At 51.7% G+C, this 26,861-nt stretch overlaps 1 pseudogene; it reads right to left on the bottom strand.

The window, feature by feature from the left end:
- Nucleotides 1-6,868: 6,868 nt before the first annotated feature.
- Nucleotides 6,869-26,861, bottom strand: part of LOC119097947 (uncharacterized) — a 53,179-nt pseudogene continuing 33,186 nt past the window's right edge.

Below are 26,861 nucleotides of genomic sequence, written 5' to 3'. Positions count from 1 at the left end.
TGCCGGGCGATCGCGGAGAAGCTGTGAGGTGGTAGCGGAACTAATAAACTAGTGGCGGCCGGTGAAGTATTGGCGGATCTCGTCAGGGTGCCGATAGTGTAGCGGTTAACCCGTATGCGTTAGCCGCTGTGCGTCTTGGAAATCGAAGGTACGGGGTTCGATTCTCGGCGGTGCCCACCTTTCCTGCCCGATTGAGAGGCGTGGGATGCCACAAAGCGTCAGCAGCTGGGTGCGTCGTAAAGCTTTATTGACGGCGGCGGAACGCGTCCGGTCAGGCTTCCCTGCCTGCGGTGGCTTAGCGCGGAGCACCGGCGTGTTATCTGCTGACGCGACTGACTTGTGGACAGAGAAGATCGCCGTTGTTGATAGAGACTGTATGCTCGTAAACAGCGGGCACATAGAGCAAACAGCAGCGAATCATCCTGCACCTCCGCGCTCGGCTCGGTGTGCCGGCACCCCGTCCTCCGTCCCGGTGACCCGTCTTGACCATGTCCACACGTTATTGATCGTCCCATTATTCTGGTGGAGATGTAGGTATGGCGCTGGCGGGGTTTGAGGAGATTCTGAACCCTAAGTCCAGACATTGAGGGTGGACAAGTGTCCTGACTCTTGTTGCATACACCGGGGTACATACTAGTCGGGAAGGCTATGGAATATCCGGACGGTTACGCTATATCGATAGCACTGCCCATCACCCGAGCGCCGTGGGCCGGCAGCGGGCCAGGGATGGCCGCAGAAAGGCAGAGCAGTTCTGATGCTCCGTCCAGCCTGAGGGTGTCGGCGGACGGGCTGTCCCAATCTGTGGGTGTCAGCAGACGGATTGTCCCAGTCTAGGGGCGTCAGCCGAAGGGTTGTGCTGGTCTGAGGGTGTCAGCAGACGGATTGTCCCAGTCGAAGGGCGTTTACCGATCTTAAGTGTCAGCGGACGGGCACCAATGGGCTGCCCGCATCATGAACATTGGCGCGAGCACATTTCGGAACGCTGCCTGAAAACTCAGGCGTGACCCTGGTTGGGACGCTCGACACAAAACGCAGTAACCAGCTCCGTGTTTCAAGCTACCGTACAAACGGTTACACCCCGGCCCGGCACACATCACACATATTGCCCCAGCTACGCGACAACACAGGTATAAATCTAGGCAGTGCGACCACCAGATTATAGCCACTTAATCGTCTCACTTTATTCCAATGCTCCTGCATACCTGCCACAACATAACGCTGAAATCAGCTACCCGTACGTATTCAGGCAATTGCTTCACTGCCAAAGACATGCGCACTGCCCAAGAGGCTGGGGTTGAAGCTCCATCACGAAGTTACTGCTTTGGCGAGGAAAAAACATAAAGCAACAATATACCCAGCTCATTTCCTTTAGACATGTCCTTGAACGGTCATAGATGTGTCATTCCAAAAATTGACAATCCATCTTGTTCGAGGAGTTTTCTCTGAAAGTGTCACCCATTTGTGGTTCCTTGGCTGAAACGCAGCGAAGGGCCGTTTCATACTGGGCCCCTGACTGACAGGGTCTTTCTGTTGCTTCATTGTGGAACACTACATTGTCATTCTTTGTACCTCCTTTCGTTGTCATAGGCATCGACCAGCGCAAGGGGCTATCTGGGTCGGAGTCCCGTCCCTGGTCAGCAAATGAGCCCCTGGCCGACTCGGGGCCCATTGCCGACACATGCTGCTTGTTAGCATTGAGTATTCCTAACCGACATAGAGGCCCCTTATGATTTCAGAGGCCGAACAATGCGAGAGGCCTCCATTGGCAATCCCGGGCTCCGGTCTTGTTCCCTTACTTGAGAAATGGACCGCCCAAGGTCATTTCCAGAGTCCCTTAGTACGTCCTCCGATCAGCTCTTCGGAACCACCGATCGGGCCTCTGATCGTTGTACCCAAGGTGCCAAAAGGACCTAGGCGCAGGGAAGGTACGTACCCCTATGTTGCCTGTGTCCCTGCCCCTTGTGCCATCTGTCTGCGCCCTGGTGGTAGCGGTGCGGCGCGGTTGTAAACCAAACGCGTTATTAGTGTTTACTGAACGCGGTAGCAGACGGACGGAAGTGACGAGCGACCAGTCGCAGAGCCGATTCTGCTGCCATCTGTTAACAAGTTTTTAAATCACATCGTGCGATCGCTGCTTGCCGCGGCAGGACTGTAGCTGCCACCAGCATGATCATACGTAGCATGTATTCGTTACGAATTGGTTGATGCTCATGGATTAATGGTTGATTTGAGTCGATAGGCTTCATGTCGCAATATAAACACGAGGATGCAATAGTTAAACACCATCCTCTGTGTTATATCGGTAAAGTCTCGACATCAAAACAATATGGCTTCAGGAATTCCCAATGGCCAGCCGCAGACGGTTCCAGGACGAGACTGTACGGCACGACAACGCCCTGTGCGCCAATCTTACAGTCTTTCAATCAGTCTTCCAGCTGTCTGAGCTGGACAGCGAGCAGCCCCGAAGCGGTGGCTAACCATGAACTCATGACGCGCCAACAGTGGTGTGAGGGGTGTGTAGCGACCGGACCTCCAGCGGGGTGCAGGGGTCCCTCATGGTCCGGAGGCGCCAATGTGGTTACTGTGTGCGACAAGGCCACTCATGCCGCTCTAGCCTAGCGACTTCAAAATCGATCAAATGTGATCCCGGCTCGCGCCCACGAGCCGACCCAGACCGCGAAGTCACCTTTTGTACTCGGCTGAAATTGCAACTTGGCTTTTGCGCACGCCCCAGACAGAGACCTGAATACAAGATGAGAAGAAACATCATGGACTCCGGTAACGAGTTAAGCGGTGTTAAATCAGGAATGATGAATCTGATATAAATATAAACAAAACAGGATGGAATAAAATTAATTGACTGACTGGATGTCCCTCTCCCAAAACGGGGTAGGTCGAAGGCAACTTCGAACCTCTTCGCGCACGACGGAGGGGAGAGAAGTGATATGAAGTTTGAGTTGTTAAGATGTAACGATTGCACTTTGCTGGCCCGGGAGGCCCCGCCCGACGGTGACGGGCTCGTTGGGGCGGCTCTCTGGCTGTTCAGATCGTGCAGGGCCTTTCCATACAACATGACCTTGTTCTGGGGTCACCTGCCGCCGGCCGTTGTGGCCCCAGGGATGTACAGTGCTCATATCGAGATTGTACTGCTCTGACGCCGAGGATATGGCTTGTCTCTGCGCGCTTTTCTCACGTTCTTGGTGTATACGAACTGCGTTCAGGTGGGCGTCATACCGAACCCCGAAGGTCTTTCTGGAATGATTTCCGAATGGCGCGGCGTAGGCGCGCGCTTAACTTTGCAAAGCTGAAGAGAACCGGGGAGCAGATTTTCTGGCGCAAAAAATCAGATATACCTTGTAAGGTCGTTGACCTATGGCAGGCCAAGGTCAGGACATGACTGTCAGCGAACGGCATTGGTAGGGAGTGTTCAATGTGATGCAACAGTGACGTGTTAGACGAAGCTATACATATCCGAGATAGTTTCTTGGGTAACAAACCAATTGAATTTAAAATGGCAAGCAGCTCCATTGACCTAGGGTCAGCCAAAAAGGTCATAAGGAGGTTAAAACTAACCTGTTGTTTTACTCGAGTGCTTGGTTTTTGGTGTAGTTTCTGGCATTCATTTCGAATTAATGAATGACAGGGACCGCAACAAACATGCTTCATGATCTTTTTAAAGGTCAGAAAAGGTCAATGATCTAAAATGGTTCCAAACAGTACTTTAATGTTCCTTAAGCAAAATTTTGACTTAGGTCATTCTAGACCAGTTGCCTTCTCTGACCTTTAAAAAGATAATGAAGCATGCTTGTTGCGGTCCCTGTCATTCATTTATTCGAGATGAGTGCCAGAAAGTACCACAAGGCAAACACTGAAATAAAAAGCAGGCTAGTTTAAACCTCGCTTTGACCTTCGTACTTGGCCTTAGGTCAATGGAACTGTTTGTCATTCCTAATTCAATTGCTTTGTTGTCCAAGAAACTATCTCAGGCATGTATGGCTTTATCTATCACTCTACCGTTGCATGACATTGAACGATTCCCGAGGAATGTCTCTCGTTGACAGTCGTGGCCTGACTTTGGCCTGTCATAAGTCAACGACCTCACAAGGTAGTTACTGCCGACGCCGACTGCCGGCGTCGTTAGCTCAAACTTGAGATGGTGTGACCATTAGTGCGCATCAACACGCGTCAGTCAGTACTAGCAGTGAGTGCGCATCGCACGGCTTACGTCAACGTCTACCAGCTGACTGCTGATGTCGACGAGTTAGACTATCAAATGAAGTTCATGCTGCCCAATGATCCTGGAGCTTCTTTGTTGTTAACTGGGAGTCTCAACAGCTCCGTTGAGAGCGCGGCGTAGCACCAAAGAGCAAATGCTGCTCTCAACATTCACCAACATTACAACAGAACATACGACAAATATAAAACGACGCATGCGACATCTACGAAACCACCAATGTCCATCCCAGCTATCGCCGAGCGATCTCTCTGGTGCATGTCATCACCAACAATAGTCCTGACGTCCTGCGCAGGGTCTGAAGGCCGCGGTGTTATCGCGGCAGCCCTTGCGATCTCACGCACTGTGTCGCGCGTCTCGATAACCAGCGGGCGTCTATTCTGTTTTGTACGCTACGTTACTGGATTGGCAAAGTTGATGCCGACGCATTTAACCGCCAGCTGTGGCGGACTGATTCGACGCAGGTGTTATATGTTGATGTCCCCTGAAATGGGGTGGCACGCATTCAAGCAAATAATATTGCAGCAGTTAAAAACGGTAGCTTCGTTTCCAAGCATGTGTGCCAGGCAGTTCACTACCCAGGCTGCGACCACAGAAATCCCGCGGCTGCTGAAACGGCGCCGCGCGGCCCTGGTGGCCATCGACTGGCCCGAGCACGAGCACGTGAACCGGCTGTGCTGCGCGGCTCTCCGCAGCGACTGGCAGCCGCCGGACGAGCGGGAGATAGCCCGGGCGATCGCAGCAGCCTGTGGCGAATGCTCCGGTCCGGGACAGGCCGTAAGCAGCAGCAGTGTTAAGTGCTCATAATCACGCCTGATACCCTTAACGACTATAATGTCGCAGTAGGTCACACCACACCACACCACACATGTGATGTCGAGCACGTTTGAGGTGCAACCGATTGATATGGTCATGTTGCGTGCAGTTCTCCGGTTAGTGAGACCATCCACCTCCATTGGCTCCAATGGAATTAGCATACGCATGCTCCATTTGGGGGGGGGGGGGGAGAGCTGAGTTCTATGTTAACGCGTCCTCGGGTGGGGGTCAAATTGACCCCCTTAAAGTTTTTCCAGAATGGTTTCCGAACGGCGCGGCGTAGCCTCACCAAATTTTGCACAGCTGTAGACAATTGAATAGCGGATCGTTAGACATACAAATTTGGATGCGCCTTGAAAGGTCGTTGACCTATGGCAGGTCAAAGTCAGACCATGATTTCAGCGAAGCCAATTTCTAGGGAATCGTTCAATCTGATACAACAACGAAGTGTTTGACAAAGCCATACATCTCTAAGATGCTTTCTTAGGCACCAAAAATATTGAATGAGCAAATTACGCTGACCTAAGGTCCGGTATGAAGGTTAGACAAAGGCCAAAACCAACCTGATTTATTACTCTAGGGCTTGCTGAATGGGATAGTTTCTGATGCTCATTTCGAGTTTATTGACGGCAGAAATCATAATACATCTTCCATGGACTTCTTAGATGCCAGAACAGGTCATTGACCTGAGATGACCCGGGTCGACATTTTGTTTTAGGAACATACTGCCTAGCGTAATCTTTCTCCTTTTTTCAAATGCAAAACTCAGAGCAGTCTTGTGTGATTTTAGTTGCCATGACCTTCAAAGGTCAAATAAGGTCATTGACCTCAAATGTGCTTGTGATCTTTTGCTTAGAAACAGTTGCCTAGGTTCTGGGGGCACTTTGGAGACCAGCCTGGAATTTGACATTGTTTAATCTTATGTGGCCTGATGGTCATGACCTAGGAAGCTTAAACTTTTACCTAAGCGAGTTCACGTACAGGTCAAAGCACCCTGCAAATTTGGTGTCTTTAGCTTTCTTAGTTTCCGAGATCTCAGGGGGGTCAAATTGACCCCCACCCGAGCGAAGGGTATCTAGCCGGCCATCCGGGTGCGTGTTAATGAGCAATGTCGGCTCCACCCTGATCACCGGCATGGCTCCCAAAGCGTGGAAACACGCGCTTGTCACACCAACCCACAAGCGGAAAGCGTCCAAAAACCCCGAATGAAACGCTTTTTTATCTGTTCTGCCTGCTATTATGAAAGCATTCGAGCGAGTCGTCCAAAAACAACTGTCTAGCTATCTGGAAACATCATCGTTGTTATTTGACGCTCAACACAGCTGCCGTAAGAGGTTTTCAGAGGAATCGGCGCGTCGCGCCACCACTGCCGAATTACCATGGGCCATGACAAAACGAAGTTTCTGATCTTGCCCCATTATGCCTTTCAAGATGCTTCGATACCATCCATTTCGAAAAGCTACTTGCAAAGCCTTTCGCGTATGCCGTTCGCTTGCAAATGCATTGGAATACTAAAAACAACACGTGATCCCGAGTACAGACAGCATGGACGGCTCGGGCGAGCGCGCAAGTCTTACCAGCGTTCTCCGCAGCCTAATGCAGCCTCCATGACATCTGCAGATGTTGGTGTGACACCCGGGCCGTCTTCCGCCTTGTCAGCTCACGTGGTGTCTCGGCTGTCCTCAGCTCCCCACCAGTCCTCTGGCCCTCTGTCCTCTGTAGTCACACCCCCGTCCTGTGCTGACGTGACAGCGCTGGTAACGTCCCTTGACAGCGAACACGTGCATGCGGACGGGGCGTCCCACTAAGCTCGCATTGTCACCGGCTGTCGTCGTCGCAGAGGCAACTCTCCGGCTCCGACACCCCCTGACGCTGCCGAGGCTGCGAGGCCACTGGGTGCAGCGTTTATTCTCACATCACTACAGCTACCAGGCATCACATGTAAGCAAGCTGTCACTAGGAAGTGCAGCGACTAGGACCAGTTCGTTCTCTCAGAGCACGTGGCTACTCTCAGCCCAGACAATGCGTGAAGCAGACAAACTCGTGTGAGCACAGCAAGCTGCAGTGAGCAGCAGTTCATATGTCAATACCCGCGCCTTGCTTAGAACCGGAAAAGGAGCTTCTCGTTTTGAGTTGTGGGTGGTTTAAGTTGTGGCTATTGTCAACGTAAATGGTTTCGTGGGACACTTTGGAAACAAACACCGACGACACGAACCGAGGTCCGCACATCGCTCGAGCACCACTTGAAGAAACAAAACGTCGATGGCCCACCGGCGCCTTGTCGCGAACCTTCTGGAATCTGCAGAGAGCCTGCTCCACTGGGAATGTGCACACGGGGGGCAGTCGAGCTCGGTCTCGCACACCCCGCCGTCTCGCCTCGCCCGTCTCGGCACACCCCGCTGTCTCGCCTCGCCCGTCGCCGCAGAGTGCCATCGGTGCCACCCACGGACCGTCCAGCCGTGGTCCGTCACGGATGATGACGTCACTGACGGCCCGTGACTGATGACGTCACTGATGGTCCGTCACTGACGGCCGCGTCTTCCGCTGGCCGTCATCTCCGCTCTCGGAGCCACGGTCCGCCGCCTTTGGTTGGGACTGGGGCCTGCCCTGCGCGGCCGCGGGCGGCGCAGTGACGCTCGTCGCGTGCTGGCCGGCAGAGGGAACCATTCTTCCCTCGGGCCGCCGTCCCAGACTGTCACCGCCCTCGGGATAGTACGCCCTAGCGCCTGAAATCGCCCGCCTGGCGAGGAGTTCAGTCGAGCCGCAGGACGCGACTCGCAGCAGCGCGCGAGCTCGCAGCAGTCCCACCGGCTGGTGACGGCCGCTCGAGGGCGGGCCGTGACGCTGTCCGCCGTGCCGCGCCGTGGCCGGTCTACAGGCGAGCGCCGGTCCAGCCGCAGGCCGGCCGGCCCGCCGTGCCGACCGTCTCGCTGGCCTGGCTGCGCCCCTGCGCGCCGTTCAGCGCCCGGCCCGCCTCGTGAAAGGCAATCGTCGGGCAGGGCAGGGGCGGTGGCCGGCGCCGGCGCGCGCCGCCGCACAGGATCTGGGTGAAGGCGCGCTTGAACTCGCGCGAGGTGCAGACGTAGATGAAGGGGTTTAGGCAGCTGTTGCAGTATCCCAACCAGAAGAAGAAGGCGAACAGAGGCTCCGGGATGTAGCACATGGAGCACAGCGCACCTGAAACAGGCCAGAGGGCTTAGATACGGACGACACACATTGTCGGGAACATGGGGGTAGGAAGGAGGGAAGGCAGCGGTGGTAGGAAGGTAGGCAGGAAGGTAGGTAGGAAGGCAGCGGTGAGTGGCTCAGCAGGCTTGGGATATACAGACCTAGTCATAACCATACGGCGGAAGATACGGAAGAACGCGTAGTGAGGCAGGAGACAACGTGACGTTGCCGAACTTCACGTGAGGGTCAAAAGGAGCTTCTAGCTTAATCAGGAGGGAATGCTGCGGAAAATGGACGCTAGGAGCGGTGCGGGAGGAGCCCGCGGAGCCTGCTCCTCAATCCCTAATAGCTGCATGGTGTTGCAGTAACACGCGCCGGGTTCGCCGGTTGAATGTGGCGCGCTTCGGTCGGGGGTCATTTTGACTCGCCCTGAGATCTCAAAAACACCAAACACCGTGTCCATATTGGTAAGGGGACCTTTCCTTTAGATAGTGAAAATGAACAGAAACCGGGGGCATTGTTTTCATATATGAATATGTAATCAGCGCCAAATGCTAACTTACTCGGCTACACCTCTAACTTAAAGGTTGGTTGAGGTCAGTTTAGATCACGTACCTCTCCTGATCTTCATTAAGTAAAAATGAGCAATCCTGTGACGTTCTCGTGATCTGGACTTCAAAACGATCGTCCAAAAGTACCCGTCAAAGCTAGTTGCCTAGTAAGAAGGTAGTTAGGTTTGGACTTCGACCTGACCTTTATACCTGACTCAAGGTAAGTGGAATTTGTCGTAATCGTAATTATAATAATCTAATTGTCTATAAAAAAAACGCCTCGAAGGTGTATGACTTCGTCTAACACTTCGTTGCTGCATCATGTTAAACGATTCCCAAGAAGTTGCATTCGCTGACAGCCATGACCTGTCTTTGACCTGCTCTAGGTCAACGACCTTTCAGCATCAATTTTTTATACCAAAATATTGGCTGTTCAGTGAGCAGTGAGCTGAAAAGTTTGTTAGGTTATTTAAGTTGGAAAATATGCTGGAAAATCTCCGGTGTGGGGTCAGACTGACTCTTACCCAAGTGCGTATTAAAAGAGAGGTAAAATTTGATCCCAACTGTAATTCCTCGGAGCTTCCAACGACCCCGTTACTGATCAGCGACGGTGGAACTTCCTTGGTGGTGGAAGTGTTTTAGAAAAAGTTGTATATGTCACCATCTGCATCATACTGATATCTTGTTACGGGCATGTGCATCCCTCGAGCATGAATATACACACTGCCGTGCGTGTGCATACGTACACGCGTGTACAAATATTGTTGTACATACGTATTCAGTTGTAATTGCGTTTGCAATTTCCGTTTCTCACTTCCATTATTTGGCGCTCAGTGGGCAACGGAGCCTTACAATCCCAGAGTCATCCCAAGGCGTTGCGATTCCGACGATGCAGCGGACCTGACGGCGTCTCCAATTCCGCGGTCCGACGTGTGATCACCATCCAGTGCGGTGTCCCTGTCAAAACGGCTCGAGTCCGTCCCAGTTCAGTCACACCGCGATGAGTTTCCCCGCCAATGCGGCCTCCGAACGAGCTTATTCCACTGATCACCGGCGACGCCTCTCAGCAGGAGTCGAGGAGGCGTCCAATGCCGGCCATGGCTAGCGGCCGGATCTCGGTCGGCGCGAAACACGCCGTGGCCGAACGATTATGACATCGGTGACGCTGACGTCACAACGTAAGATCATCGCCTAAGTACCGATGGCGTGGTTTTATGCAAACGTGCACCGGATATGATTTTGTATCAGGTGTATATCAATTGCTTACTGACGTTGGCATTTGAGCGATGTTATTCCTTGGTCAATAGTCATCCAATATAGGCATGCCCTGGATATAGAAGCCTTTTATTACTTTTACTACTTTACTTTTATTACTTTTGCTACTTTTGTATATATATATATATATATATATATATATTACATGCATATATATGGATGCATATGTGTGTATAAATCTCAATTGCTTACTGGCGTAGGCATTTGAGCGATGTTATTCTTTGGTCAATAATCATCCAATATAGGCATGTCCTGAATGAATAGCCTTTTCCCGCTGGTAGGGGGGGGGGGAAGGGGGGGAGGCGCGGGTTCTGCATATCCCGCAACGCTTCTCTTTTTTTTTGCTTATCACTCCTAAATTGTTCGCCGCATCGCCATGCAGTCTTGCGACTTTTAACGGGATTCATATGTCATACTCAAACAATGTCGCAAACAGCTGATTACACGGTGGCAGTTTCAGGCCTCGCTTTCGGGACGTTCATCTGTTGCTGTGAGGGTTTGAAGTAGTCAATTGGAATGTCAGTACGGCACAATTTCGTAACATTTCGAGGTAAATTAGCACGCGCTCGACTGGGGGACGTGTGGAATCAATTTAACCCCTTTCCGAAAGTTTTCCAAGATAACTTTCGAATGGTGCGGCGTATTACGCTAAACTTTGTGAAGTGTAGGCAGTCGAATAGCTTATGTTTTGGCATACATATTCGATGTACGTTGAAAGGTCTTCGAGCAACGACAGGCCAAAGTCGGGCCATGTCTGTCGGCAAGGGCAATTCCTTGCGAACATTCAATCTGATGCAATAACGGAGTGTTGGACGAAGCCGCGCACCTTTGAAATGGATCCTTAGACAATTATACCTTTTAATTAGGATCATGACTAATCCATAAACCATAGATCAGGCAAAAAGATTAGGCCAAGGTTAAATCCAAACTGTTTTTAAGAAAGCGTTATGGGATAGTGTGCCACGTTCATTTGGAGTTTATTGATCACAGGAACGTCCATAGACGTCTTAGTAGGACTCGGACTAAGTTAAAGGTCACTGACCTAAACTAACCCAGGCCAACGTTTTGTTTTTGGAAAAATACCCCCCAGTGAAGCCTTGACGCTTATTTCAGTTCAAACATCAAAACAATTTTGAAGATTGTTGGTCATCTTTATATTCTGAAGGTCAAAGAAAATCACTGACCTGAAATGAACACCAGCGACCGTTTGATTTAGAACAAGCATCTATGCTAATACTAATTGCGTGAGAAGGTCAGTTCGCACACTGGTTGGAATTTGACCTTGTCAGACTTTACGCGACCTCAAGTCTGTAACCAAGACAATTAAACAAGTTGGCGGCTCAACTTGCCCCAGGCGCAAGGTCAATGAAATACTTAACAACGGGAAGCCCACAGGCAACGGGCAATTTGTTAAGCAAACAGCCAAAGCAGCTGACGCGCCCTTAAAATTTAATAGCTAACTAAGCCAATTGGTGCATTAGTTGCAATTTTTGTTGGTTTGTATGTGCCACCATCGCCTACTGAAAATTGGGTTCAAAAACGTATATCGTGTGGAACTTTTACAAATAGAAAATCTCACATTAAACGGTCCCAGTTTCTCCTTTTTGGTGGGTTCGCCTGCGTTGCGTGAAACCAAATGAAAGCGAGTTTGCGTGGCATGCTCGTATTAAGTGGTAACATACAGATGGGAAATTCACTTCTGCAATTGTATACACAAATCACGTTACCCGGAGTGATATAGACGAGGCATTTGTTTAACGGATGGGATAACTGTACGGACTACCGTCCTCGTCTGCTGTCTTGGTATGTACACGACGTTTCGGCCAGTTCATTAATTCTTCAACCATCGTCAGCAATTACTTGAGTCCTGAGAAGGACTGAAAGGTATCCCATTTTAGCCCTGTGCGCTTAATGGCACAACCTGTCTCGGTTCAATTGATGGAGTTCAAACCAGACTTTTAGCTGCGTTTTGAGTCCTGGCAATTTAGGGAGACTTTGGGATGGGATGCGCATTTGGTAAGGAGCCAAACACCGCCGAGTCCTCAGGCTCAATAAAACTAGGCGAGAGCCGTAAAATTATTGGTCGAAACGGTGTGTGCATGTCAATACGTCAAATTAAAACGATGCCGCCGACAGCTATTTCATCCGCGATTATGCCGAACAAGCGTCATAACTTTTTGGCAAGTAAGCACTCAGCTACTGAAGGAGGAGAGAGCCAGTTGGCGGGTTGTTGAAGAAAAGTGGCACTTATTGTGGCTTCTTCATATTGTTTACCTGGACTCGTCTCTGTGCAAGATATTGAACACTACATATTAACTTGCGAAACTGATAGCTGACACATCTATAAGCAGATTGTATGGCGCGATAACATCACCAGATCATTAGACCGGATCTTATTTCATGAGATCGTAAGATTTTCAGTTCGGTTTTCAGGTTTGGATATGCGAAAACCCTTTCAATCTAACCTAAAAGGCGTTTAGTCCCATTGCAATTGGTGCATAAACATGAACACAACAGCCTTTCAAGAAGCAAATTCAAAAGTTTGTTTTCTTGGTCTAATGCTTTAAATTTGTTTAATTTTAAGGGCTTAAGACTGAAGGACTCAACCGAGACAAACCTGATGGTGTCTGTGCCATCAAAGCCAGGCAAGACGTGGGGTTCTCGAGATCTTTGGGGGTACAGCTGCGAGGTTGGGCAGATTCTACCCTGCAGAATCTCCCCATCCTCCCTCGCAGGTAAACTAAATGAACTGCACTGTTTGAGCTCCTTTATTAAAGTTCTAAAAATCGCTTGTTCTGTTATATATCAATCGACAGCTACAGCACCGTGTCCACGGACTTTTCTAATGGATAATATAATACATCATCTATAATACAAGATACATAAGATACATAAAATATGATATTATCATATAACAGCTCAAGAATATTTCGCCGAGAATTACCCATATTCCTGTCTCTCACACACACATACCACCGGTTTCCGCATGCTGAATCAATGACACCAAGAGGTCCGACAGAACGGCCGTGCCTGGCAATCGGTGTCGAATTGTGCGAGTTTAACGCTGAAAAAACTTTCTCGTCGCTTCTTTCAATCGCTCGATTTCCAGCCAGACCCAAAGTTGCCACCGGAAGCCTCCAGATGGACCTGTTTGAAGGCAGCCGGCTACACCCAAAAAGAGTTCCTGATGGGCCGCAATTTCCGTACTAGGGTTCGCACACCGAAGTTCAGTTCATCTCCGGGGATACGGGAACAGGCCAGATGTAGCGCCAGAGCGACGAGCGACGGACGACGGGAACAGGCCAGATAAAGGACCAGAGCGACGGGCGACGGACGACGGGAACAGGCCAGATATAGGGCCAGAGCGACGGGCGACGGACGACGGGAATAGCCCAGATATAGGGCCAGAGCGACGGGCGACGGACGACGGGAACAGCCCAGATAAAGGACCAGAGCGACAGGCGAAGGACGACGGGAACAGCCCAGATATAGGGCCAGAGCGACGGGCGACGGACGACGGGAATAGGCCAGATATAGGGCCAGAGCGACGGGCGACGGACGACGGGAATAGGCCAGATATAGGGCCAGAGCGACGGGCAACCGACGACGGGAATAAGCCAGATATAAGGCCAGGGCGACGGGCGACAGCCAAAGGGAACAGGCCAGACTTAGGACCAGAGCGGCGGGAGACAGCCGAAGGGAACAGGGCAGATATAGGGACAGAGCGACGAGTGACGGCCGACGGGAACAGACCAGATATAGGGCCAGAGCGACGGGCGACGGACGACGGGAATAGGCCAGATATAGGGCCTGTCCCCGTCGCTCCTCCACACAAAGATTGATTAATGTGAAATAAGCTGGAGGAGCACATCATTTGCGTTAAACCTGCTACCACCGAAGCGACTTCGGAGGAGGTATCAGCTGTCTGCATGTATTATTGCCTCCTAGTTTTTTTCATCACTGATGGCAGAACTGTGGAAAGTAACAGTGGACGTTCTGATTGCTTTAAAAAAATTATGTTCAGAGTCGTAAATACGTACAATAATAATTATACATGTTTCAAAATGACTTTGAACACAACCAACCTGCACCGATATAAATAGCAGTATTTTGACTCCGTGATGCGACAAAAACGAGCTTCCAAACACATGAATGAACCACGTCATTCTCTATTATATAACAGCCTCCTCTAAATTCATTTAAAAAACACCCTTCGCATAGGAGGTGGCTGGAGGAGGTTAGCGGGGGAGCTATGAGTTGCTTGGAGGAGGCTGGAGGAGCCGCGGGAACGATCAGATTAGTTGGGAGGAGCTTCGAGGGGTTTGAAGAGCGACCGGAACAGGCTCATAATACGGCGAAAATCGGCCGAGCGGAAACAACGCGGTGTGGCGCGGCATAGCCCCCGGTATGGCTCCGGCGCCACCACCTCCGCAGTTGGGCGTGCTCGCGCGAACCCACCTGCCAGAGGACGAGATTAATAGACGAAAGTAATAGCTTGAGATGCAGACACTCGAGCCCGCCACTTAGCGGCGCACCTCAGCGAATCAGCAGCGACGCGCCTCGGCGCCGCTGTTATGCTACCCGATCAGGCAAACGGCGACCTCCCACATGGCCCTGCAACACCACCTCCAGCTGCAATCGCCCGCTTCCACCGCATATGCAATCAGGCCGCATCTTCAAATTCCCAAATAGTCTGCTCGATCTGTAAGATGTGTGTTTTGCGCTGATCCGGCTGCGTTCAAACACGATGATTGTTTTCACAGAGAGGAAGATGTGCCGCATGTCGTGTGGCAGGGCTCTAAGCGCAACTGATTTAAGCGCACTTGCAAGCATGCTCCCGTGTTGCTTTTTTGTCTTTCAGAAGAATGGGCAGTGGCACCACGTCCATTAGCTTGTCCTAAAAACGTTCCACCAAAAATTGTCGACGTTAGGCATAGACAGAACTATGACTTACGTGTTAATGGGGTCTGTTTGTGTTGGCGTGGCGTTTTATATGGTCCATACAACACAAAAGTGGTCCATTCTATCCAAAAGCTTCAAGGGGGGAGCAGCACAAATCCCAGAGGTGTTTGCGCTCATACTGTCAACAGGAACAGTAGCAAATGCACAGCAAACAACGAGGACAATCGCTGCTAATACTTTAATGGTCTTCCCGTCTTCTTCCCCTCTCTTCTGTCATCTGCCTCCCACCCCCTCCAACTTTCTCCCTCGCCTATCCATTCGTCTCAGTCGGGTGCACTGGCTCCCCATCGCTCCCCATGCGTCAAAGTCAGGTCCCGGCGCCAAGCGGCGCAGTCGTCGCGACAGGACGGGACGCAGAGAGCGGCGCCACCCCGACAGGACACCCGGACGAGAGCGGCGCCACCCCCGACGGGACGGGACGCAGAGAGCGGCACCACCCGGACAGGGCAACCGGACGAGAGCGGCGCCACCCCGACAGGACACCCGGACGAGAGCGGCGCCACCCCGACGGGACGGGACGCAGAGAGCGGCGCCACCCGGACAGGGCAACCGGACGAGAGCGGGCGCCACCCCGACAGGACACCCGGACGAGAGCGGCGCCACCCCGACGGGACGGGACGCAGAGAGCGGCACCACCCGGACAGGGCAACCGGACGAGAGCGGCGCCACCCCGACAGGACACCCGGACGAGAGCGGCGCCACCCCGACGGGACGGGACGCAGAGAGCGGCGCCACCCAGACAGGGCAACCGGACGAGAGCGGCGCCACCCCGACAGGACACCCGGACGAGAGCGGCGCCACCCCGACGGGACGGGACGCAGAGAGCGGCGCCACCCGGACAGGGTGCTCGGACGAAAGCGGCACCATCCGACACGGATCCGAACGAGAGCGACGCCACCCCGACAGGGTGTCCGGACGGCAGTGGCACCACCCCGACAGGGCGTCCGGATGAGGGCGGCGCCACCCCCGACAGGGCGTGCGGACGGGAGTGGCGGGACAGAGACAGGCTTCAAAACAGCTCGTGGCTCAACAATGGCACCAAACACGACCGGCAGGACTGGGACAACACCAAACACGGCTGAAAGGACAAGGACAGCACCAAACAACCGCAGTTTCGAACAGTGCACGCCAAAGCAAATGCCACGGCGTGTAGCCTCCGAACTGCGAACAGAGACTGGTCATACAATATCCAACATACAGACATGCAACACTTCAATCGCCAAAGGGCATGACAGCTCGCGATGGGTTAGCTTGTGAAATAATTGGATAACGATGAGACGCGAGAGTTGACATGTCTGTTCTGCGTTCCAGTCCTCTTCAAATTATGAGCGTTCTGACGATATAACTTTTGTTTCTTTACTGGTGAGCACATTTTTGCAAATTGCTCATAAAACTGAACGCTTCTGATGTAGCTAAAAGTTATAGTCGCCAGTTGATCACTCAATTCACCATGTCATCCCAACAAGTGGCTTATTTTTTGCGGGGCAAGCACAACAGAGGTATGAGTGTAATATTAAAAATGACAACAACGCGACCCTATTGACACGTTACCAACTATTCCGTCGTTCACACACTCAGTCCAAAAACATAAGCCATGCATCGCCAAAACATGTTACACAACGGAAAGCTAACAAAATTGCAAAGAGACAAGCAAGCAACATTGCGCAATGGCAAGCAAGCAGCGTTACACAATGGCTAGCAAGCAATATTACACAACAACAAGCAAGCAGTATCATACAACTGGCAATACATGGTCCTGCGTGGCACAAACTCGAGTGAGTTTTTTCATCAGCGTCATACCCGTGCAGCCAGAGCAGCTGAAGACGTAAACTAACTGCATGGTGCAGACGGGCACATTGTTGAAGGGTCCCAAAACTTTTAGATCCCACGGTTCGCCAGCAGCCGGTCAGGAAGCGGTCAGCGTCACTTGCTAATGCTCCACATCGTCACAGCGTCACTTTTTCCGGCGCCGTTCTCGTCTACGAGATGCTCTGGTCCAGACGGAAGACTATACATGGGGTCATGGAAACTTGTTCAGGTGTCTAGTGTTGTTGAGTGCGACCAATATCCAAGCAAAATATCTGGGTTTTTGCAGCACTTGGGTCACGATCAAAAGAACGTTTAAGCGCTGTGATATTATCGATATCCTGGATTAAAATTGCCCAGCGTGACCGAACTCAAAACTTCCAGTCATTCTCAAACAAGTTATTTGAAGGTTGGGTGGCGAATGCTGTATCAGTGGTCCTTCGCCACTTCAACTTCAAGGAAAGATATAATCCATTGATGAAAGCGGTCGCCATCCCACGCCGACGCGTTCGGACTTTGTTTGCAAGCTTAGTTTTGAGCGCAACCTATATAACAAACGATGGGGCTCATTTCATTGATTGACCATCACGTGATCTCATAAAATGTTCATACAAACTTTGTCGCGATCAATATTGCTTACAGGTGGAACACACCATTCCTTCTGGAGCTGTTGCTTCGTAATTTCAACACACTTTTAGAATAACAACCAGCTTCGTCCATTGCTGAAGGCAACAGTCATCCATTATCTGTGGCAATTAAATGTGAGTAAGCGCAACAATTGATCTCGCATTAAACCGCATCCACTTAGAGAAGCATCGTCCAAGCACGTGAGTGCCACACGAAATGATAACGGTCAGCAATAAACGACATCTGATTGCCAAAGCCGATTGAACGCTGAGCCGAGCACTCAAATACAGAAAGCCCGCTTACCTATACTGACGGGCATCTTTCCAAAAATGCACGGACAAATCACGAGGAGCATCGATCGTCCGATCATCCACACCCCTCCCCCTCCCCTTCTCCCCATGTCGACGCGATCGGCCTCTGCAGCTGTGTTTGGTGTGCACCACAGCCGTCCCATGTCGGTCCCTTGGCCGGACACCGGCGGCTCGCGGCCCACGGAGTGCCTGGAAGGGACCTTCGGCGACCTGGGGAGTGCCCAGGAGCGGCGGTCCGCGGTCTGCAGAGTGCCCGGAACGGCGCCCCTCCTCGTGCTCCTCAGTGCGCACCGAGCCCGACTGGCGGATGCTGATTGGACCGCCCGGCGACCGCGTGCGTTAATGCCGGAGCACCGCAAGTGAGGCGTGCGGTTAGCAACGCCACACGTCCACCAGCGTGACACGTCCACCAGCGTCACACGTGCACCAACGTCACACGTGCACCAACGTCACACGACCGCCAACATCACACGTGCACCAACGTCACACGACCACCAACCCACACGTGCACCAACGTCACACGACAGCCAACGTCACACGTGCACCAACGTCACACGACCACCAACCCACACGTGCACCAACGTCACACGTGCGCCAACGTCACACGACCACCAACGCCACACGACCACCAACGTCACACGACTACCAACGCCACACGTGCACCAACATCACACGACCACCAACGCCACAGTGCACCAACATCACACGACCACCAACGCCGCAGTGCACCAACTTCACACGAGCACCAACGTCACACGACCGCCAATGTCACACGTGCACCAACGTCACACGACCAACGCCACACGTGCACCAACGTCACACGTGCGCCAACGTGACACGACCACCAACGCCACACGACCACCAACGTCACACGACCACCAACGCCACACGTGCACCTACGTCACACGTCCACCAATGTCACACATCTACCAATGCCGCAAGTCTACCAACGCCACTCGCAAGCAACGGTACACGCCCTTCAGCGCTACATGCGCTCCAGTGCCTCAGGCAAACGGGCGGCGTGTGAAATGCATCCAAACTCAGGCTGGTGGACCAGATGAAACCCATGATGGAGCCTCACCGAGTCAATAATTAGCGCGTAAGAGCCTATTCTCCTGCATCCCCACATTAAGCGCAACAGTCACGCTAACCCCAGTGGGTCCGCTGCTGGGTGCGGCCGTGGGGGCGGACGGGTTCAGCCGCTGAGTAATGTGGGACAAGCCGCCGGGGTCGGCAGGTGTCGATGCCGTCGAGCACCGCGGCACCTGGCCAGTAACAGGCGCTCGTGAATGCTGCAGGCGGCGGCGGCCACGGCCACAATGGCACCGGCAGGCGCGAGTGACGGGCGCGGAGGGACGTCCAGGACAGGCGCCGACTGTCGTGTCGACACGCCGCGCCCTCTGGGTACGGCTGGCAGCGTAGCGTTACGGGAGACCGCGGAGCAGCAACGGCAGCTGTCTCAGCTGCTCCTACGGGGACCCCCAAACAGCCACGGTGGCTCTCTGGAGAGCTGTTTCTCACTGGTGTTACCGCAGCACATGTTCGCATCACATAAGTTGTTGAAGGGTCTTGAACATTTCTATGAGGTTTTGAACTGAAATAGCCATCTTGAAGACCTTTCGGCGCAGTTCACAGCCCTGCCCTTCTTAAGGACTAAACCCCTCTAGTTCCCCTCTCTAACCCATCTAACTATACGCAGACGACAATGGGGAGACCTTTTCGTGCAGAGTATTGCAAGGCCAACTTCACGTTTATGACGCCATAATGACGTCACTCAAGTTCTGCCATTCCATAACCCAAGCCGCAATCAAGGCCGAGAAATAAATAATAGTCGAGCCGTTCACATTTGGCGTTCGTGAGCACGATTTCCAGATACAACAGCCGTCAGTTAGCTTCCATCAGTGCTGTGCAAGGTACGATGGCGTAATTAAACAATGATGTATCGGGGAGCATATTTACCAAACAGAGAAATTTAGTTGTCTAGAGCGACCTTTCCTACTTGAAAGTGTACCAAGAGTTATACGCAAGCCTGTTTCATCATGTCTATGTATTACGGACGGAGTGCTTTTTCGGCATCGCATCTCTGTGATCAATCGATAGCACGTTGCTCATCAATATTTACCCTTTGCAGAGTCTCTGACTGCGGTGTGCATTGCCGGCATTGAAAGAAATGGGTGAATGACGCATATTTAGTCCAACACAGTAATATTAGCTGATTTCGTAACGTGCTACACGCATCATTTCTGCACGATGATATCTAAACGGGTTCAGAACATATTCGTCGGCGCTCTTCCATGGCATGGCGCCCGGCAGCCTCCCACGCCATTTCCCATCATCCTCGGACTGGAGGCTGCCGCCCAAATAGCATTTCGCTTCACTTGACTTGCCAGCTGGGCGGGTCGTCCGTTTGAGGCGCCGACGCTGGCCATCTGGGCCAGTTCTCAGGCGGACTGCCCCGGCTCAGCCCCGCTGGCGGCTGGTCCCAGCCACCACCGGACGAGTGCGCCACAAACGCCCCGCGTCAGCGACGTCCGCCGTCCTCGTCTCCGTCTGCCACGGTGCAGCGGATGTGGTGGGCAACGGCCTGTATGACCATGGCAGTCACAGGTGCCGGAGGGTAGTCGAAACACGACAGCAGTACACCTCCAAAGAGTACAGTGATGGCATAAGAAGTCGGCTGCGGCCGGTGATGACGGCGAGGCAGCACACTATCCAAACGTGACGCGGCCCGCAGCACGGCCGAAGCAAATTTGTGCACAGGGTGGGATGTGGGTTGTCTTCCAAGATAAAGCGCTCACGCAGCGCGGCCTGACGTCCGAAGGATGCGACGAGAGAGCAAAAGCTTCATGGTAATGTCCCAAAACGATATACATGAGCAAATTTTTGACATATGGCTCTTGCATTGCACCTTCAAATCTGCACACATCCGGCTTTTTGTGCTTTTGTGTGTTTTTGCGTTCACTTCTTTCATTTAGCTGTGTTGTATGATCTGGAATTTTGATACACTGACTGAGTTACGTGAGCGATGACACATTCTGCCATAAACATAGCATATCGTTTGCATTTTGTTGAGGCTGGATTTAACATTATGCAAGGTAACAACATTGAGCATATGAATGATACTAGTCCCGGGATGGTGACCGTACACTTTGGGACTGGCCGTTCTTGGATTGTGCCGCTCTTCAGTACTAGCTACTGGAGAAGAGCCATTCTCGAAAAGGAGGTCACTTTTTCCAGATTGCAATGACAGTGACCTTGAGGTTCTTACCACATATCATCTTCAATGTGGTGCACAAGAAAGCGATATATTTCAGTAAAGAGGTTGAGTATCTCAAAAATGCATTTCTTAGAAGAAGCCATGGTCAAAGTTTTCCAAAACTGCTCTCGTACGCGCACCATGACAATAAAAGGTGAACGACGATGATTTATGTCAGGCTGTACATAAGATACGGCGTGGACATGCACAAAACAATTTAGTGCGCCGTTTTTTGAAAGCAGGCACAGGTAACTTGCCGGCAAAGGTAACAGGCACAGGAAAGCAACACAGGTAACTGGCTTCAGTTAATGTTGGAAAGGTAAATGGTACCCGACGTAAAATTCGTTCGCCTCCGTCACACGTTTAAAAAAACAAGAACAAAACCAGTGCACCACCAGATAACGTGATTCCGACAAACGTCCATCCGTAGCTGCGAAAATAATGGAAACCTCCCACGCAGCGCACTTAATGGTCACAAAATACGGTAAGTGTTGTCCTTTGAGTTATAAAATGGAGATATATTACATCACCGTAAAATATCTGAAGCCAACGTCGGGGACCATGCCACCAACACAAAATTTCGGGCTGCGGTCCAGTGCCACGCCCCGGGACAGTGTAGCTCAGGAGAGCGTTCTCATGCAACTGAAAGGTGTGATGTGCCGAGTTCGCTCACGTCCAAGAACTCCATCATCGTCCGGAAATCAGCTTGGCAAGTTCGGCGCTAAATGACATTGCCTATCGAGCGCATGGTCCAACTCCAATAACAGCGGCCTGGCACGCCACTCCGCACGCACAGACGTGGCACAATCGCTGGTGAAGTGGACAAGAAACCAAGCGCCGTAGCTCAAGCCGCAGAATACGCGACCACATAGGGAAGGCCGGCACATATATTGTTACGGCAATGGACCAAATAGTTCCAAACCGGCAATGGCTTATGTAGCAAACTTTTGTTATAACGCATCTCCGCTGTACTTACTGAGCGGTAGTACGAAGAAGAAGGGGAACCAGCAGAGCAGGAACACGCCCACCACGATGCCAAGCGTCTTGGCCGCTTTGGTCTGGCGACGGAACTTGCTGAGCTTGCTGCTGGAGTCACGGGCGCGCACCACGTCCGGGTAGCGCTCTTCATCCATGGTGCTGCACGTGCTGTCGCGGACGGGCGGCGTGACCTCTCGCCGGCGGGGTCAGCGCCGCGTGCACCGCCCCTGTGCACCCGCAGCGCCACCTGCGAGTCGGTGACCTTGACCCCGCTCTCCCAGCAGCGCGTCTCGCGCACCACGGCCCGGTAGATGCGCCAGTACACGGCCAGGATGACCAGCATTGGGAAAGTAGAAGGAGCCGATCACCGAGAAGAGCACGTAGCCGACCTGTGTGTTGACGCTGCAGCGGCCGTCGCCGGCGGCCGGCGGACCTTTCCAGCCCATCAGCGGCCGATGCTGATGGCCAGCGACAGCAGCCAGACCAGCACGTTGATGGCCATGGTGCGGCTGCCGCTCATGATGGCGGCGTGACCCAGCGGCCGCGTCACGCCGATGTAGCGATCCACCGAGATGACGCAGAGGGAGAGGATGCTGGCCGTTGCAGCAGAGCACGTCGGCAGCCGCCCAGACGCTGCAGAACGCCGCGCCGAAGTACCAGCGGCCCGACACCTCGAGCACGGCCGAGAACGGCAGCACGGCCACGCCCAGCAGCAGGTCGGCCACGGCCAGGCTGCCGATCAGGTAGGCAGTGCTGCCGCGCAGCGTGCGCGTGCGCACAAGCGCCAGCAGCACCAGCGTGTTGCCGCAGATGGTCAGCGCCACCACCAGACCCAGCAGCAGGCTCTTGGCCACTGCCGCGCACAGTTGCGGTGCGGACGCCTCCGCCGCCGCGACCCTCGGCCAGCGAGCCGTTCAGACCGTCGGCGACCAGCGGCGGCGGCGGCGGCGGCGGCGGCGGCGGCTCACCGGCTAACGCAGTGCTCATTTTTCAACCGGTGCCTCGCGTTCCGTCGTCACTCTCCGATAACAGCCGGTAACGAGCGGCGGCCGTCGACGGCCTGAGACGGCGCAGACTGGCCGCAGATGACGGTCTGGCAGGGGGCTGAGGTGGTGCAGACTGGCCGCAGATGACGGTCTGGCAGGGGGCTGAGGTGGTGCAGACTGGCCGCAGATGACCGTCTGACAGTGGCCTGAGGTGGCGCAGACTGGCCGCAGATGACGGTCTGGTAGGTGGGGCTGAGGTGGTGCAGTGCAGACTGGCCGCAGATGACCGTCTGACAGTGGCCTGAGGTGGCGCACACCGGCCGCAGATGACAGTCTGGTAGGGGGCTGAGGTGGTGCAGACCAGCCGCAGATGACGGTCTGGTAGGGGTCTGGGGGAGAGAAGCCGTTTGTTAGATGACGGTCTGGAAGGGGGACCCAAGGCAAGGCAAATCGGAGGTCTGATGCTAGTCTGGCAGAAGCCTACATGATCCAGAGCGCGTGTTAGATACCAGACTCGCATGTTGCCCACGTGACCGGGCCGCGCGTGCGCTGCTGGTTTGTTAGGAATCAGGCTGATCTGGATATGGAACTGACTGATTGGGTCTGGATCTGATAGGACGTAAGTGAGACAGACCGGAAATTGGCCGGAGATGCTACCAGAAGCTGCGAGAATGCTGCGGAGATGCTACGGAGATGATCTCGTGGCATCTCCGTAGCTCTCGTCGCTCTGTGTCCGCTCGTCCCACTCGGGCAGCGGCCGTCGAGCAGCTGCAGATGCCACATGCCCGGACTGAGTTTGGGGTGTAGGTCGTTCACGTTTCGCACATCTAGCGAATGAAGCTTGCTGCCTGCAGACGTGCGGGTGTCAGTAATCGCGAGTAATCCGACCTTTATAGGACAATCTTGACTTTTGAGAAGGTGATGAATAGCCATTGTCGTATGGCACGCTGCCTTCATCCCCGTTGTTTATTTCATCTTCTGACTCTATTGCATTACATTTACGTGGAATGTCGAAAATTCACTTTAAATAACTCCTAGAAGTCTTTGGGTACGGCAGTGCTCAGAGGGTACTTGATGCATATATACACGGGATCTACCACAATGATAGATAATGAATTAAATATGGGATCATGAACTGACAAAGATGAGCTGAGTGGAACGCGCGATGACAAGATGTACAGTGAGGATGAGATGGCGATATGTAGTAGGTGCTGGGTTGAAAGAGTCTGGGTGATAGTTCATGGGTTTACAGTTCGCCCGCGAAGGGAGGCTGAGCGGCAAAACTTTCCTCCAGCGAGGTTTATGGCTAGAATGAGGCGTGGAGTCCAGTGAAAGAAAAGGGGAAGAGTAAGGTTAGTGAAGGGAGTGCAAAGGGATAAAATACATATACCCATACGTATATGTACTCATTTAAATCAATTTAACATCCGTGCACTTGAGCGCAAACACAAAAATATACGTACCCACACACAAATGAAAAAGCACACATATACATAAATATCACATTCGTGTACTAAGCCAGTGGTGCTTTCATTAATGCAGGCTTGGCTAAACGCAAGGGCAGATGTACATTTAATTAGTTTCTTATGCGTTTGTTCGATTGCCCGAGTTCAACGGTCCGTTGTTTTGGTAAGTCATAAATCCCCTCACCTATGATTATATAAGTGTAAGCTAGCTAACGTTCCAAGGACATTCGTTCTCCATTCTCAAAGCAATGTTAGATGGTCGGGCTATTATACTTTTATGATATAATACTAACATAATATTAATATATATATGCTAATATGAAAATAAATATACTAGCATGTATAATATTAATATTATGTTATGTATATTCAGTAATAATATTTATTTATTATGTAATGATATTTATTTCTTATACAATAATTATATACGGACTATTATATTTATTCTCTGATGACGATGGCTTCAAGAATTGTACGTGTCGTTTGTTCGGACATGATTTTAGAATCAGTTTGCTTTCAGTCAGGTCAGAAGGTAATAGTTTTTGGTCATGGGTTTTGCGCATTTGCCGGTCTTGTGCCCCCTCCTGTAGGTGCGGAGTTACGCGTCGTGATTGGCATGTTGTGGTCATTCCAATACAGGTCGAGTTGCGGAGCCGACAGTCTCCTCCGGGCATTTAAATCTATGCACTATACTGGTGCGCTTTAGGTGGTTTTGGTTCGCTGTCAAGTTGTTTTACATTATACAGCTTTCAGTTATTCTGCTCTTGTAATAGATGGTAAGTCTTATTTCAGTGTTTTCCTCCGTCGGTGTGGTGTTTGTTCTGATGATGTTTCGCGAAACTTTTTCATCCACCTGGTATGACGGGGCATTTGATTTCGGTAAAAAAGTTAATGGGCCGGTTTCTTGTCGAGTGGTTTCTGGTTTCGTCGATTCAAGATGAACTCAATCTCTTCACTAAGGCTATTTTCGAATAGCCATTATCAACGAATATTGCTTACACCGTTCGAGTTCGTAGAGTGTATCATGTATATATATATACATGATACACTCTACTCTATATATATATATATATATATATATATATATATATATGTATATATATATATATCCTTCTCTCCATTGAATTTGTATCATGTACGTGTGAACGTGTAAGCTACTTTCTGATGGTCGATGGCACTGTTGTAGTAGCCTACATTTAAAGAATGCTTCGTTGGATGTCACGTATTTCACCGTGTACTTGCGTCAAATCAGGGCATAATTTGAAGGCTTTTCGGTGGTGGAGGGGGGGGGGGGGGCACGACACTGATCTCGTATCGGTCCAGGCATTTGCACTTGTGTTTGCATGCAAAACGTATAGAAGAGAGAGAGAGAGAGAGAGAGAGAGAGAGAGATAGAGAGAGAGAGAGAGAGGAGTAGAGAGAGGAGAGAGAGAGAGAGAGAGAGAGAGAGAGAAGGAGAGAGAGAGAGAGATAGAGATAGATAGAGAGAGAGGAGAGAGAGAGAGAGAGAGATAGAGACACAGATAGAGAGAGAGAGAGAGAGAGGGAGAGAGGTAGACAGAGAGAGACAGAAGTAGACAACAGGACAGGGAATGGCACGCAAACAAATCAATGAGGCGTTGTATTAAGGCGTCGTAGTAATTCGCAATGATATACATCAACATTTATTTGACGTTCATTATCTATCACTCGGATGGGAAGTAAGAACTGGCAAAATGATAATTACTAGGTAAATACAAAAGCAAAATTAGTGGTGATGCAGTAAAACAACGTTCCCTGGTCGTAAACATGGCATCCATAACCACGGCGCTAGCGAGTGATGCCGGAGAGTGTTGCCATGGTACTGCTGTGGGCACCGCACGACGCGTACGCACCCTTTTCAAGTTCATGTTAACTCAAATGCGCAGACAGTGATTACAAATTCCGAAAACCTTGGCGTTGACGTACCTGATGGTTGATATTTAACCAGTTTTCCGCCGATGGTAATCAGAGTTTAGGACCCTTTGAGCGTATCTTGGGAAACTTGTTCTAACTAGGTATTGCTCATAACATGACCTTCTGTATGTCATTCGGATGGGAAGTAAGAATTGACAAAACGATAATTACTAACTAAATACAAAAGTCAAATTAATGGTGATGCAGTAAAACAACGTTCATTGGTCGTCTGTACGTCTGAGGTATTTGGGGACTGCGGTGCTAAGCACAGGCTTTAACCGCTCGCTGTCGCCACAAAAGCACGCATCGTGAACGACTATGAGGCCGTGGGGTGGAGTTCCGCACAGAACTGTCCTGGGTACACAGCGAATCTCTCAGAGAGGCTAACTTCAATGACGGGGGTAGCTCAGGAAAGTAGGGGCCATGATAAACCCTGGGCCATGAGTCCACGCTGCCCTAAGGCCGCGCAAACCAGTCGATGGTGCGGCGG

The sequence above is a fragment of the Pollicipes pollicipes genome, unplaced genomic scaffold, assembly GCF_011947565.3.
Source record: "Pollicipes pollicipes isolate AB1234 unplaced genomic scaffold, Ppol_2.1 Scaffold_4740;HRSCAF=5597_pilon_pilon_pilon, whole genome shotgun sequence".
Lineage (NCBI taxonomy): Eukaryota > Metazoa > Arthropoda > Thecostraca > Pollicipedomorpha > Pollicipedidae > Pollicipes > Pollicipes pollicipes.
This window is presented reverse-complemented; position numbering and strand designations above follow the sequence as displayed.